A 12,550-nucleotide genomic window follows, 5' to 3' on the forward strand; every position below is an offset into this window, starting at 1 on the left:
TGAGTCAGAGCACTGTGGCATCTTTAGTCAGGCATTTTTCAGAATGACAACAGGTAAGTCACAATATTACTCTATACCACTTTGTATTTTAGCTTTACTGTATTTCCCTGTTGGCAGAACAAACTGTGTCTACAGTAATGCAGATGTTTCATGAATCCCATTTATGTGTTTGTCATAATGCCAATTTTGACATGTTTTGTTCAGATTTGTTAATGTATTGTACGTGCAACTGGAATTATTTGTTCTATGAATGTTGTTTTTTTCTTAGAGAATAATGTGCTTGAAGCTGAAGGAGCACATCACAAATTAATTTATGTGGATGAAGCCAGCTTCAACCTCTGTGAAGTGAGGAGACGCGGGAGTATGGAGTCAAAATAATGCCGTATATATACGGAAAAAAAAATAAAGTTTTGCAAAAGAAAATAAAGTTTTGCAAACGAAAATTAAAGTATTGAGGAAAATAATTTTGCTTTTTGCAAACAAAAATAAAGAATTGCAAAACATAAATGAAACCGCGCGAAAGCAATGATTTTGCAATACATATTTTCCATGGTCATATCTATTATTTTATTTGCAACACTGATTTTATTTTTCGTGTCAGTCTAGTTTGAGCTTGCGCTGCCGTTTTTCCTTTGCGCTTCATTTTTTTTAAACCCCGCCCTCTCCATGTAATCTAATGGGACGAGGGACAAACTAAATAATTAAATTTCACTTTAAATATTTTGTTTTCAAACCTGGTTTATGTCATTTGTTGTAGATTTTATCATGCTGATGTAAGTTAGGGTGTTTGTTAGTTATGTGATGCTATAAAAACGGGAGTATGACGTCATGATTTACAGCTGGGCCTGACAGCTTCTCTGAGCGAACTGAGGCGCCAACAGACTTTTTCGGGATCTTCAGGAAGAGATTGGAGTTGTATTTACCTTATTTTAACACAAGCCTCTTATACGAAAAATCAGCAGACAAAAATTCGACCAGACAAAAATTCGCGGGACGCGGGCGGCGGGACGCGGCTTTGCTCTTCACTCCACAGACCATACTCCCGACCCGAGTTCACTACTGCACAGACTCTGGTCCCAAATCAGCGCAATATGGCCGCGCACTATATGGACAATGGTGGCTTCACTTTTCTTCAATGAAAGTGAATGAAGGTGCGTCCTCCATCTTTTTTACAGTCTATGATCCCCACAGCTGATGCAATCCGACGGGACTCGGGCAGAAATCATGTTCATGGATGAGCTAATGTATTAAAGATTTATTAACATCGTAGTATGTAGCAGGGTGAAGTGAAACGAGGCCGCTGAATGAGCGTGACACATGGTTCGAAAGCAGCAGAGGTTTTATTATGCCACAGTCGACCGCTTCCTCTCCTTCCGGTCTGTGCAGTCATCACCGCTCTATTAAAACACACAACATGTTAAAGTGTTTTTGGTGTTTACATGTTTTCTACAAATCAAAAATCAAGGGGTTAAGATATCATTGGAATGCAACACAATGACACTATGGACACGGTCCATGTCACTAGTTAAAATTGCTTATTCCTCTGGATTTAAACATTCTTCAAAACATTTGGGATAATGTAAGTAAGCAAAACATATAGTGTTTTTTTGGACATTTTAATAAAAAAAAATGTATTCTTGTGCCTTTAAAGGGGTCATTTGATGCGATTTCAAGTTTCCCTTTCTCTTTGGAGTGTTAAAAGCTGTTCGTGCATAGATAAGATCCCTGCAAAAACTAAAGTCTCAAACCCAAAGAGATATTCTTTATAAAAGTTAAGACTTGTCCACGCCCTCCTAAAACGCCTCGTTTAAACGCCCCCATCTCTACGTCACGATGTGGGAAGATTTGCATAATGGCGCCCAAATGTTCACGCAAAGAAAGAAGGCATAACTTTGATTCTCGCTGTTGCCACCAGCGCCATGTCATGGAGACGTTGTTTCATTGTGAAAGCAAAAATACATTGTTTGGCCTTCCAAAAGACGACACAACTAGAAATCAGTGGTTAAGCTGTATTTACAACACTGTTCCAGAACAGTTCAACCCAAATATTCAAATGTGTGCAGAACATTTTATGGAGGACTGTTTCCTGATCCTGAGAGAGTAGACTACAATGCCGGCTGTTCTGACTCACAGTCTGTAAGTATGTTTACATATGTAAAGGATTTGCCACTGATGACTCAAACGTGAGTTTTGAGCAGTGTCGAATAGCACTTGTTGTTTGTCGTTTCTCCGATCACAAATGCAGACATGGTTTTATGTTTGCGTGGCGCAATGCAGTGAGAAGTGAACACACACCCAGAGCAGTGGGTAGCTATATATCCAGCGCCCAGGGAGCAACTGGGGGTTCAGTGCCTTGCTCAAGGGCACTTCAGCCATGGGTATTGAGGGTGGAAGAGAGCACTGTTCATTCACTCCCTCCCACCTACAACTCCTGCCAGCACCGAGACTCAAACCTGCAACTTTTGGGTTACAAGTCCAACTCTCTAACCATTGGGCCACAGCTGCCCCCATTCCATTAGGATATGGTACATTTCGTTAATTATTTACAGTCATTCATATGACTGAAGTCTGTTTTTAGGCAGTAAATGCCTCTATCAGGGTCGGCATGCACTTTTTTTGGGGGGCGGTTACTTTGAAAAGAAAATAAGAACGCTCCATGCCCGCGATAAATCACACATGCTAAAATCATTCCAATTAAAGTGCTTTATTTTTTATCTCGCACCTCTCTCAACATCACAACAGCGTCATGAATGGGCTAATGAAACAGGCTAAAGTGCGCTTTGTTTTGTGCCTTTCAAGCAGCCTACTTTCGGCACCTAAATGGGCTATGGAACCTGATAACTATACGCAAATAGACCTATTAATAAAAAAATAAAAACAACAAAAAATACAACCTGAGCCTTTCGCTCACAAACAAAGCAACAAAAGTCGCACTGTCGCAGTGGTGGTGACGTGATGGGTCAAATGTCATATCGTTATTGCGTATGTGTAATGGTAATTTAGACATACAAATATTGCACATATTTTTCATCCGCCCTACTACCCGCCCGCAAGGAGTTAATTATCCGCCCACATCCCCACCTGTGAACTTTAGGAATGTCACAATCCACTTGTTTTAGCCATTTTTATGCGGGTACCCACTGCAGGACTCTACATCGGATGCCCATTTTCCATAAGTTGATATGATTCTTTAGGATCTTAATGAAAAGTCTGTAACACATTTTGCTTAAAATTCCACAATGGTAGTGTAAAAAAACACCCTTTTTACCCTGTCAAAAACAGCTCCGTTTTCAGCACGCCGTTTTAGTCCATGCTGCTTTAAATGCTAATGAGCTCTGCTCACCCTGCCCCTCTCTTCCGTGGGGTGACGAGCCATTCTCATGATACTGTTTACTTTAGCCGCAGACCTTGCTAACTAGCACATTATCAGGAAAGGCGATTTGCATAGATTCATAAAAAAACCCTTATACAGTACACACTACTCACTTATACTAAACATGAACACGAATCACTAATAAACATAACAAACAAACGCATTTAGGTAGATTGGCGCATTCCCTTCAAAAACAAAAATAAAGCTAATCCACTGCGTCTTCAGCAGCTCAGATGTCAGGAGTAAATAATGACAGCTATGTTCATTATTACATCCAACAACAAAACATCTCAATCGCTTAGGAGCCATTCTTGTCTTCCCCTGCACTGGAGTCAACACAGTGGTGGACTGATGACAGCTCACTCAGGGCGAGTGCCAGAATGCCAGAATTTGACTGCCCTCCGCGTGTTATGCGCATGACGTCATTTGTTGACATCGATGCGGCCAAATAAAAGCTCAGCTTTCAATACTATAGTCCCCAGCAATCTAGCTTCTAAACTCAAAGACCTCGGTCTAAACTCTTCACTCTGTGACTGGATTCAAGACTTCCTCACCAGCAGACCTCAAGTGGTGAAAGTAGGCCAATTCACATCCAGCTCCAACACCCTGAACGTGGGAGCTCCACAAGGCTGTGTCTTGAGTCCCCTGCTCTACTCTCTCTACACACATGACTGCGTGTCTTCCCACAGCTCCACATCTATTATCAAATTTGCTGATGATACTGTGGTTCTGGGCCTCATTTCCAATAATAATGAGACCGCATATCTGGATGAGATAGAGAAACTTACATCATGGTGCCAGGACAGTTGTCTCTCTGTGAATGTGAGCAAAACTAAAGAGCTGATTGTTGACTTCAGGAAGAGACAGCAGGGGCCCTATACTCCTCTTATGATCAACGGGACCCCTGTGGAGAGGGTGAGCAGCTTCAAGTACCTTGGTGTAAACATCTCTGAGGACCTGTCTTGGACTACCCACATTCAAACTCAGGTTAAGAAAGCCAGGCAAAGACTGTACCATCTGCGACAGCTGAGAAAATTCAGGGTTTCGCCAGCAGTCCTGAAAACTTACTATTCAAGAGCCATAGAAAGTGTATTGACTTAGTGTATCTCAGTGTGGTATGGGAACAGCTCCAGTCATGACTGCAAAGCACTGCAGAGAGTTGTGCTCTTAGCTGAGCGCATCTCAGGGTCTGCTCTTCACTCTCTGCAGGACATCTACCTCAAAAGCTGCAAAAGCAGAGCTGTTAAAATCATCAAGGACTCAAACCACCCTGGTAACTGTCTTTTCACTTTGCTGCCATCTGGTAAGCGCTTCCGTAGCCTGATGGCAAAAAACTGAGAGACTTAGGAGGAGTTTCTTCCCCCGGGCCATCAGGCTCCTAAACTCAAACTCAGCTTCTCAACATCAACAGGACTCCACTTAATAATCACTTAATAATCAGTAAGATATTCATTATTCTCTATCTCGTGTTGACAGTGTCACTTGCACACAGCACTTTTTGTTTTGTTTTTTGTTTTTGCTGCTACATGACAACCATGTACAACCTGTTTGCACATTCATCTCTTGTACATTCCTGTGTATCTTAATATTTAAGTTTACAGTATACTTTCATGCATATTTTATTTTATACTTTATTCTTTATTTTTATTGTTTACTTTTATTAGATGCTTTTATACCTATATTTATGTATATTTTCCTCAATTTCACATTCCATAAAAATTAAACTACCCACATAGCGGACCTGACTAAAAATTCACTACATAACATAAATTCACCAAAAAAAATCTTAAATCACGAACAAAAAACATTTTGTATAAATCTTAAATGTAATATATTTTTGTATTGCCCTTTTATTTTCATTTAATTTTATTTATTTTATGTCATTTTGCACCCTTATGTGGATGAACATTGGTTGTTAAATGTATTGAGAACATACTGAATTGTTTGTTTTTATTCCATTTTTATGAAATAATGAATAATAATAATAATAAAAACACCAACAGGGTATGAGCCATACATAGGTCTTGTATTCTATTAAGGCTGCAAAGAAGAGGATCCTTGTGTAGGACTATATGCAAAATAACTAAAATAACCAAGCACAGTGAATAAATGAAAACATGTACATTAATTATTCACTTTAAAAATAAATCAAAAAAATTTATACATTAAACAAAAAAAACTAATACATTAAAAAAAACATAATATATCTACTTAAATGTTTGTTTATATACATTAAAATATATTTGATACATTTGTCATAAAAGACAGTAAAGACTGTTACATTGTTACATTAAAATTCTTTAAAAATAGTTTTTTATTTCTATTCAAATAAGATGTGCAACTGTTTTCAACATTGATCATAATCTTGAACAGCAAATCAGCATAATTTCTGAAGGATCACGTGACACTGAAGACTGTAGTATATGATGCTGAAAATTCAGCTTTGATCACAGAAATAAATTACATTTGAAATATATCAAAATATAAAATATTTATTTTCTATTGTAATGATATTTTAAATTATTGAATATTTTGTAAATATTCAGGTGTATCAAATCAAGGCAGCTTAGGTGGCCATAAGAGACTTCTCCATTTGAAGCTTAAGTCACAATCTTCTCATCAAACACAATTCACAGCCAGAAATGTCTCCTGTATATGGCAGTATAATTTTGGCAGGTGAATTAATACTTTTGAAATAATACTGACCCACTGGACTTCTCGTCTTCGTGTCTCTCAACAAACACTCTCCATAGCCAGAAATCACCAGCATGAATGTGATGTGCTTGTGAAGCTGTACAGTGGAGCTGGGGAGGACAGAATCATTTCAGCAGGTGTATTGTAAAATGGATATTACATTTGATATGAATGAATGAATGAATGAATGAATGAATAAGGCATTTATTTATGTTATGAGAAATAAGAAATCAGAAATAAGCAGAACTGATTGCACATGGGATTATATTGCACAAATAGAAATGACACAATGGGATGTTACATTGTATTGTACAGTAAAATCAAGTCCTTCAACATTGGGATCCAGGTTTCCCTTTTTGAAATGAGCATGCCATCCACAGACATACTGACTAATTTAACCCTTGTGCATAATTTAAAAAAAAAGTTACTCTGAGGTCCTTAGAAGACAAAAATGTCAGTGTCATAACCTTTCATAAAAGTGTTGAAGCTTTAGAGCACAGACTTCTGTTTGGTTAAAAGAAGAAATTTGGCAGATTATTGTTGAAAAAAATAAAAAGTTTAAAAAGTGGAAGAAAAAACATGTTTAATTCAAAAACTGCTAGAAAATCTAAGCTATAAATATGAACAAACTGTGTTTTGAGATTGATGCTTTAAAAAAAATATTATTTTTTAAAGCATTTTTTCATTATTTATTTGTTTATTTTTTTGGCGCAGTACCAAACTTTTTCCATTAGATGCCAGCAAAGCTCCACTGATATACACAGCGGTGGGATTTTGTGATTTGCAGTACAGAATTTATCCCTCCAAAATTACAAGTACTCACATTAGTACACACATACAGTACAAACCACTCTCTAACATCCATGCCAACACCCACACCTTGATCTACGTGCAGTCCACATAACTTATAGCACTAAGCCTCCTATAGATATTTTACAAAATATATCTGCACAAATGCAAATTAGACAGTACATAATATGAATTGAACATAGGACTACTGAGTGTGAGTCATAATCACTTAAATGTAATTGCGTTTTGAAGGGGGGAAAAGGGCTATAGACCACACTCTTGAAGCCTCAGTTTTCTTAACGATTTCTTGAACATTTTGTGGTGAAACTTGGGTTGAAAATATTACTTACAAAAAGCTTTGCAGCGCAAACATAGTGGGATTTAAAAAAGAAAAAAAAAATCTATATCTTTGATTTGTCATTTTTAATTGAATATCACAAATATAAAACATGTTCTTAACCTATTCAACAGACAATGTTTATCCACATAAGGATGTAGTAACTACATAAAATACATCAAATTAAATAAATATTAAATTAAATTTATTTGGCCACACCAATATCAACAAATGACGTCATGCGCGTGCACGCGGAGAGCAGTCAAATTCTGGCAGGCAGTCGAAATTCTGCACACCATGGGTCTGAGGTAAGACGGTCTTGTCAATCAACTATCATGGGAGCGGTCTGTGCAGAGCTACTTCATTTAAAGAAAAATGTCAAGAGTATTTCGGTATAAGCCATGAGGAGAGGTTTTTTCATTGCTAAAAGAAGGAAACTTTGCTTCCTTTGCTCCTGTAAACAAACTCGCGAGACTATAGCATATCTCACAGGCAGCAGAAGTGAGAGAAATGTGTTTATAACTTTTTAAATATGGATATTTTTCTTACAAAAACACATCGATTCGCTACACGAGGCCTTTATTCACCCCCTGGAGCCATGTGAGGCACGTTTTATTACGGATGGATGCACATTTGACTACTTTTGGACTGTTGAAAAAAAATAAAACACCCCCCTACTGCCATCATAACGTTTGGAAGAGCAAGAATATATTTTTTAATATAACTCTGATAGGATTTGTCTGAAAGCAGAAAGTCATATACCTTGGATGCCTTGAGGGTGAGTAAAACATGGACTAATTTTCATTTTTGGGTAAACTAACCCTTTAAAGTCATATGATAACTTTGTGTGAAGAGAAAAAAAAAAAACAGAAAATCTTTTTCTAAGCAGATGGGGATTACAGCAGGGTAAATTATTTAAATAATAATAATAATAATAATAATAATGAAAAAAATGTCCTTTAACAGCATTTTACAGAAAAAAAATAAAAAAGTATAAATAAAAAAATAAAAAATAAAAGCTGGAGATCACAGAAAGGTAAAATATTTTAAAGATAAAATAACAAAATATATTTACAGAGTTTTTACATATGTGACCCTGGACCATAAAACCTATCATAAGGGTCAATTTTTTGAAATTGATATGTATACATCATATTAAAGCTGCATAAATAAGCTTTCCATTGATGTATGGTTTGTTAGGATATGACAATATTTGGCCGAGATACAACTATTTGAAAATCTGGAATCTGAGGGTGCAAAAAAAAAAAAAATCTAAATATTGAGAAAATTGCCTTTAAAGTTGTCCAAATGAAGTCGGAATGAGCCCAAGATCATTGAGACTGGACCGTGGATGATTGGAAGAAAGTGGTCTGGTGTGACAAATCAAGATTTGTCGTGCATCACGTCGACAGCAGAGCACAGATACGCTGATTACTTACGGAAGCTATGACACCTGGATGGACACAGGCTGGTTTTGCTGTGGACAATATTTTCTTGGGACACTTTAGGCCTCATTATCCCAATGGCACAGTTCCTGACAGCTGTCTAACATCGTTTTGGACCAAGTGCACCCATTCATAGCGACTGTGTTCCTTGCTAGTGATGGCCATTACCTACAGGATAACACTGCCAGAATCGTCAAGGAGAGGTTTGTGGAACATGAAGGTAAAAGTAATATAAGTTTCTATAAAGAAAAGAAGAGTTGCTGCTGTGGTTTTTTGGACTGTTTATGGTGGTTGTTTTTTACTTATTTTGTTGATGGTGGCGTTTGACCCTAAACTGGCAATGTAATGGCTGGTAATATAATATCATTAAAAATTCTCCAGTATGTGGTAGGAAGTACATCACGAGAAAGTTATTTGTTTAAGTGACATTGAAACTAGTGAGAATGCATTAAATAGCACAAAAAGTATTAAAAAAGCAAATATCATGCATGCTTGAGCAAAGATAAAAAAAAAAGTCCTTCAGACTGCTGTTTTTTGCTTACAATATAAGCAAAGTTTTTTCCCCATTACCAGCTTTGCTAGCACCTGGAGATAAGCGCAGGGTGAAACCTTTTTGTGGTCACAAATACCTGACTTTTTTTTTTTTTCTTTGTACAATTTGAATTTGGAAAAAACTACAAATCAATAAAAGAAAAGTAGAGACACTTGTGTAATTGCACACTCATGAAATGTGGTTTGCCACACCACTAAATTTTTAAAGTCTGGCAGCTGCAAACGGCTTCTCTCAGCAGGTGTTAAAAAATGTGTTTTGTTGATTTAAACAACAGCCGTGTGTAATTTCCAACCGGGGGATTTCAGATTTTTAGATGGCCACAAAAAAAAACCTTCTGCAATTTATTCACAACACAGAGAAGGTAAACGACCAACAAACAGCATAACCAGATCACAGCCTGACCAATGGCAGATGAGTCAGTACCAGAATACAGACATGAGAGAATCAGGGTCACATCAAACCACACGAGTCCTTTAAATTCACAAACATGACATGTTCAGAGCTTGTTCAGGTGCTGCCTAGACATGTACGGGCAAAATACGTCAGCTTCTGAAAGGTGAAATCTGAACTATGAAACTTTTGCAATGACCTAATAAAAATGACATCAGCAGGTCCTTCCTGTTGCACAGGGACACATGCTGGGTTACTGTTCATTAGTCATGAGACTATAGAGAAGAATGAGTTAATCTGACACTATCTGGCCACTTTTCCTCTTTAGGTGTGAATCTTACAGTACATTAAACTACACCCACCATTAACTAACAACCAACTAACAAGTGAAATATCTCTCTCTGTCTATCTATTTACCTTTCTATCCATCCATCCATCCATCCAACAGTCCATCTATTTTCATGAAAAAACTTTGAGCTCCAGATGTCAAAATTAGACTTTATTGGTGGAGACAGCAAAGCCGAGATGCCATCTGTACATCTGACTATCCCATTCCAATATTCTCATTCTTAAGGCCTTTTCACACTGAATACAAAATTCGGTACGAATGTTTGGCACGATGATGCTTTTGAATCGGATCGATAGATCCCTATGGGGCTGATAATGGGGATTACGATGATGCATTTCCTGTATGTGTTTTTTATGCAGCTCATGGTATTTTTATGTTTATGACAAATGATAAGCAGTTGTAGCATTCAATCCATTATAAAACATAAAAAGAGTGCATGTCTGCCTATTATAGAATCAACAATAGATCACAATCGGAACTAATTACAAGCATGATGGTTTAAAGTGGGTTTTAAGAAAAAAAACATTAATAATCATATACATTTTCAAGTGTAGCTTGATGTAAATTGTACCTCTAATTTACATTTGAATATGTATTCTTGTAAGCATTATAGATAGTTTGTTTCTGGTGTAAAACCAAACTTTATTTATCTTAATTAAATACTGTGTATTGAGCAGCGGCCGATGTTAAAATCCATACAGGCTACGAGATACATATCTGAGGAAAAATGCTCTGTTGGTCAGCGCCACCTATCGTGCAGGTGTGAATTAGCAGAAAACGATCAATCGTTATGTGCTCGGTGTGAAAGCACTGTTCGTTGGCGATTCGCCTTTATACATTTCTGTTAACGGTTATTACCCAGTTAGGGTTCTTCCTCATCTGTTTTGCCACAATTAATTATCAGTCCTGGCTTCTTTTTAATAGTGGAATCCTGTCAATTAGCCTATTAAAAAAATAATAATAATAAACCTTTATTTATTGTAAATAATTACACCATTAAGTTCTTGGTGAATGCTTTCTCCACCATGCACTTTGTATACTTTTGTTCAAATGAGAAAAGGTATCTAGTATAATGTGCATGGCCTACAAAGTCTAAAAGTTATAAAATCTACGTCTAAAAATCTATCTACCAATCTATCCATCCATCCATGTCTATCTTTTTATCTATCTATCTCTGATCAAATCAGAGCTCCTTATCATTATTCATGTTCCAATCATCTTCATGATTCAGCAGCACAACACCCTTGTGAAACTAAGTGAAACTGATTTTCCCTCTTGCTCTGATCGTGCCATTTTTCCATAGTTCAGGTAGTTTGCACTGACGCAAATGTGTGGGTTTTTTGAGGAGAGATTTTATATAAATGAGTATTATCAGTATTGCAGCCCACAGCGGTTATCTTGATCATGCCTGACCCTGTACGACCGAGCCCCTCACAAGCAGCTTTATTGCCTAAACCACTTCAGGATGTTATATCACATGGGAACTTCCTGCCAACCTAGTTATGATAAAAAAAAAAAAAAAGAAACTGCCTTGCAACATGGGGTATTATATGTGCAATACATCAATTAATATTAATGAGCTATGCCTTCACCATATTATGTCATTAAAAAATGTAAAAACAAAAATTACTTTATTTCATAATGTTCATATAAAGTGTTTATAGACTTACATTGATTGGAATGAAAATAGAGCTAAGAGATAGAAGTACAGTACATTCAATGTTCAACTGAGGAAATGTCTTTCCAAAGACCTCTCAGTGGATAAAACCTCCATTAAGCAGTTTTGAAAATTGTGTTTTGAAAGTTATATGTAATCTAGAACCTTTTTTGCAGTCTAATTCTCACAGCCTCGGTTTCATTCCATGTAAATTTCAATATGCTGTCATTCCTGTTTTTCTACTTACAAAAACAAGCAGTTCTTCCAGAATTGAATAGACGTTTCCACATGTTTCTGGACAGGAGATCTAAGGAGAAAGTGCTGGTGATTCACTCCATAAATCACAGACATCAAAGGGTTCACATCATCTTTACAGGAACATTATACCAAAAACATTATGTTTTAAAGGGTTCATTTGATGCGGTTTCAAGTTTTCCTTTCTCTTTGGAGTGTTACAAGCTCTTGGTGAATAAAGAAGATCTGTAAAGTTGCAAAGACTAAAGTCTCAAATCCAAAGAGATATTCTTTATAAAAGTTAAGAGTCAACCACGCCCCCCTAAAACGGCTCATTCTAACACCCCCTCACATGTCTACATCACGATGTGGAAAGATTTGTGTAACGCTGCCCAAATGTTCATGCAAAGAAAGAAGGAGTGACTTTTATTCTTGTTGTAGTATTGTTGTTGCCGCCGCCGTCATGTCGTAAAGAGGATGATATCTGCTTCCTCATGCCTAGAGCTGATCTGTGATGGTCGCTGAGGAAATACATCAACTTCGCACTGTGGATCGCTGGATCGGCTTTCACCGTGGACGAAGCGGAGTCCAGTTCGCGGTTATCACATGTGGTTGCCGCAAGCCCTCTGGCCGCGCCATTCTCAAACCCACCGCCGCTCACTGAAGCCGGCCTCCGCTCACTCAGCCCGCCATGTGTGATGCTGTGTTTCGTTGTGAAAGCAAAACTTC

The sequence above is a fragment of the Cyprinus carpio genome, chromosome B14 (genome assembly GCF_018340385.1).
Source record: "Cyprinus carpio isolate SPL01 chromosome B14, ASM1834038v1, whole genome shotgun sequence".
Classification (NCBI taxonomy): domain Eukaryota; kingdom Metazoa; phylum Chordata; class Actinopteri; order Cypriniformes; family Cyprinidae; genus Cyprinus; species Cyprinus carpio.